This window comes from Palaemon carinicauda, chromosome 20 (genome assembly GCF_036898095.1).
Source record: "Palaemon carinicauda isolate YSFRI2023 chromosome 20, ASM3689809v2, whole genome shotgun sequence".
Taxonomy (NCBI): Eukaryota; Metazoa; Arthropoda; class Malacostraca; order Decapoda; family Palaemonidae; genus Palaemon; species Palaemon carinicauda.
The window spans coordinates 117,555,591-117,560,590 of NC_090744.1; positions in this window are offsets into that span (position 1 = coordinate 117,555,591).

A 5,000-nucleotide genomic window follows, 5' to 3' on the forward strand; every position below is an offset into this window, starting at 1 on the left:
TTATTGCAATGTTAATTACATCATTATCCCCATCGTCATTGCAATGCTATTCAGGACGTTATTCCCACTGTTATTGCAATGTTAATTACATCATTTTTCGCTTCGTTATTGCAATGCTATTCAGGACGTTATTCCAACTGTTATTGCAATGTTAATTACATCATTATTCCCATCTTTATTGCAATGCTATTTAGGACGTTATTCCAACTGTTATTGCAATGTTAATTACATCATTATTCCCATCGTTATTCTAATGTTAATTACATAATTATTCCCATCGTTATTGCAGTGTTAATTACATCATTACTCCCATCGTTATTGCAATGGTAATTCCACCATTATTCCCATCATTATTGCAATGCTATTCAGGACGTTATTTCCGTCTTTATTGCAGTGCTATTCAGGACGTTATTTCCACCGTTATTGTAATGCTATTCAGGACGTTATTTCCATCGGTATTGTAATGCTATTCAGGACGTCATTCCCACCATTATTGCAATGCTATTCAGGACGTTATTTCCATCGTTATTGCAATGGTAATTCCACCATTATTCCCATCATTATTGTAGTGCTATTCAGGACGTCATTTCCATCATTATTGCAATGCTTTTCAGGACGTTATTTCCACCGTTATTGCAATGCTATTCATGAAGTTATTTCCATCGTTATTGCAATGGTAATTCCACCATTATTCCCATCATTATTGCAATGCTATTCAGGACGTTATTCCCACTGTTATTGCAATGTTAATTACATCATTAATCCCATCGTTATTGCAATGCTATTCAGGACGTTATTTCCATCGTTATTGCAATGCTATTCAGGACGTTATTTCCATCGTTATTGCAATGGTAATTCCACCATTATTCCCATCGTTATTGCAATGGTAATTCCACCATTATTCCCATCATTATTGCAGTGCTATTCAGGACGTTATTCCCACCGTTATTGCAATGCTATTCAGGACGTTATTTCCTCTGTTATTGCAATACTATTCAGGACGTTATTCCCACTGTTATTGCAATGTTGATTACATCATTATTCCCATCGTTATTGCAATACTATTCAGGACGTTATTTCCATCGTTATTGCAATGCTATCCAGGAGGTTATTTCCATCGTTATTACAATACTATTCATGAAGTTATTTCCATCGTTATGGCAATGCTATTCAGGACGTTATTTCCATCCTTATTACAATACTATTTATGAAGTTATTTCCATCGTTATTGCAATGCTATCCAGGACGTTATTCCCAACGTTATTGCAATGCTATTCAGGACGTTATTTCCATCCTTATTACAATACTATTTATGAATTTATTTCCATCGTTATTGCAATGTTATCCAGGACGTTATTCCCACCTTTATTGCAATGCCATCCCGAGCGTTATTTCCGAGTGGCATCCGGGCACTGTCATTGGCCCATCTATTTGGCCTGCATTACTGATAGATCGAATCGTTATGATTTTTAATCAGTGATATACGAGGAGTGTGGTCCTGATCGGGTTACTATCACATGTTAATGTAAATTTCAGGGCGTTTTGAGTCTTTAGGTGAAGAAAGCTTTTTTTTTTTTTTTTTTTTTTTTGCAGTGTAGTTGATGTTATTGTGTAGATATGTACGAAGGTTTTGTTGATGGTGTTGTTGTTGTTATTGTTGTTGTTGTTGTTGTTGTTGTTGTTATGTACGGAGGTTTGATTGTTGTTGTTATTATTGTTGTTTATGGGGTCCTTATATAAAGAAAAGTTTTACAGTAAAGTAGTTAATGATATTCTGTAGTTATGTACGGAGGTTTGGTTGATGGTGTTGTTGTTGTTGTTGTTGTTATTTTTATGGGGTCCTTATATAAAGAAAAAGTTTTACAGTAAAGTAGTTAATGATATAGTGTAGTTATGTACGAAGGTTTGGTTGTTGTTGTTGTTGTTGTTGATGTTGTTGTTGTTGTTGTTGTTGTTGTTGTTATTATTATTTATGGGGTCCTTACATAAAGAAAATGTTGTAGAGTGAAGTGGTTAAGGTTATTGCTGTGTAGTGTTGTAGGGAGATTTGATTATTATTATTATTATTATTATTATTATTATTAATAGTAGTAGTATTATAATTAAGGTTACTATTATCATTATTATTATTATTACTACTACTATTATTATTATTTATTATTTTTTATTGGGTCTTTACATAAAGAAAAAGTCGTACAGGAAAATAGTTAATGTTATTGTGTATAGTTCTGCACAAAGATTTGGTTATTATTATTATTATTATTATTATTATTATTATTATTATTATTATTATTATTATTATAATATTTCCGTTTTTAAAAGTGGGATTTACCGTTTTTTAATGCAAATTTTTTAACAGTTAAGCCTTGGTAATTACCACCCGGTTCACGTCACCGTTGAAGGGGATTTTATCTTAGGTATCCCCTTCGACCCAGGATTAGTTGAAATAAATCCCCTGTTGAACTGGCGTGTAAAGGGAGATTTTGCACCTCTAATTGTTAAGCTCTCTCTCTCTCTCTCTCTCTCTCTCTCTCTCTCTCTCTCTATTGAAAGGTTTATAGGTCGCTCATGAATGGCAGAAGCAAGTAACAGTGACAATTTCTTAGCAGGACAATGTCGTGAAGACTGAATGTATATCCATATGATCAGAGCCCAAACCCCCTTTTCCACTTAAGCTAGGACCAGGAAGGGCCAGACAATGGCTGCTGATGACTCAGCAGGCAGACCTATAGGCTCCACCAAACATAAGGATGGTGAGGTTGCAGAGACCAAAGAAACTATCGAGCTTGAGCGGGACTCTCCCGTTATTCAATCTCCCCTACCCTTCTTCAGTGTCCTGGCTCCCCCTACCTCAGTCTCCCCTTCCCTATCTCAATCTCCTGGCCTCTTTCTTCAATCTCCCCCTTCCCCTTCCTGAATCCCCCCTTCCTTTCCTCAATTGACTGGTCCCCTACCTCAATCTCCCCTCCATTCTCCTTCCTCAATCTCCTGGCCCCCCTACCTCAATCTCCTGGCCCCCCTACCTCAATCTCCCCTCCCCTGCCCTTTTCCTCAATCTCTTATCACCCAACCTTAATCTCCCCCTCCCTCCCATCTTCAGTCTTCTCACATTATCCTCAATCTCCCCCTTTTCCCTCCTCCCTCCCTTCCCCCTCCCCTATTATTCAATCTCCCCCTTCTCCCTCATCCTTCCCTCCCCCTCCCCCTTCCATAGTAGTCTTCTTCTTCTTCTTCTTCTTCTTCACTCCAGCATCCTGGACTGAGGCACAACAACAGCCTTTTCATGGCCTTTAATTTTCTGCCTTTTCATTTCCCACGCGTCTCTCTCTCTCTCTCTCTCTCTCTCTCTCTCTCTCTCTCTCTCTCTGACGTGAGTTTGTTTTTACGTTAATTATCTTATTTCTCTTTTATTTCGCTTTGACTGTTACTGGCTACCAGTATATCTACCTATCTATCTATATATCTATCTATCTATCTATCTATCTATATATATATATATATATATATATATGCACGCACACACATGTAAGCTGTACTAGGTTGGTTTGCTGTGAGTGATCATACGAAAATCTCCCACCATCACCAATTCACACAGGCCAGCGTGGTGATGAAAACTGCCCAAACACCCAGACATGAATAATGACATGATTGAGGCCTTTGTCCTGCAATGGATTAGAAATTACTGCATTAGTTGTTGTTGTTGTTGTTGTTGTTGTGTCTGTGTGTGTGTATATATATATATATATATATATATAGAGAGAGAGAGAGAGAGAGAGAGAGAGAGAGAGAGAGAGACATACATAACTACATACAAATTCCCTTTCTAACCTTACTACTCCAAACATTCCCAATTCCACTTACAGATTCCCGATTCCTCGAATTCCAGGTGGGTGGAATCGTCGACCAAACAGACTCATTAGAAAAGCCACATTATGGGCGTGCGTCCGATCCGACCTCCCTCCCTCTCTCCCGCGCCCACGGCCTGTGACCGCCCAATTCACTTAAAGGGCGCCGTTTCGCCATCAAAGAAAAATCCGAGGGCGTTGTGCTGTAATGAGGGTTGGGTTTTTAAGTGGCGCTGGATAGGGTCCAATTTTGCTTGTTCACTTGACAGAGAGAGAGAGAGAGAGAGAGAGAGAGAGAGAGAGAGAGAGAGAGAGAGAGTAGGGGGATCTTCAAAGGAAGGTGTTTAAGGTTTAGATGTGATTATATGGTTGTTTATGCATGTGGGTTTATATGTATATGTATATATATACCGGTATATATATATATTATATATATTATATATATCATATATATTGTATGTATATACATATATATTGTATATATACATATATATATATATATATATATATATGTTATATATATATACATATACTATATATATATATATATATATTTATCTATTTATCTATTTATACTTATATATATATATGTATATATATATATTTATACTTATATATATATATATATATATATATATATTTACTTATATTTATATATATATATATATATATATATATATAATCTTTATCTCTCTTCTAACTGCAATCGAAAAGTTTACCATGTACTCTTAAAAAAGAGACATGAAAGAAACAAAGAAATTATAAATAAATCACTCTACACCTTGAAGAGGACCAACTTGTATTTTTCGAAATATAATGAATTATTTCTATTTCCTTTGTTTCTCTTTATGGGCCTTTTTGAAGAAACGCACGCACACACACACACACACACACACACACACACATATATATATATATATATATATACACACACACAGTATATAACTCCACATTTTACCAACCTCCTTATCCATATAAAATCAAATTCCATTTTTCCATGACAAAACTCACTTTTGTATTTTATCCTATTTGTTAAAATAATCCAATCAATGACATTTCTTCGTAAATAACATAGACAGAGCTTCGTTCTAATAAAAACAAGAACAAAACAAAAAACAAAAATAAAAGCAAAACAAAAGGAAAAAAGAAAAACTT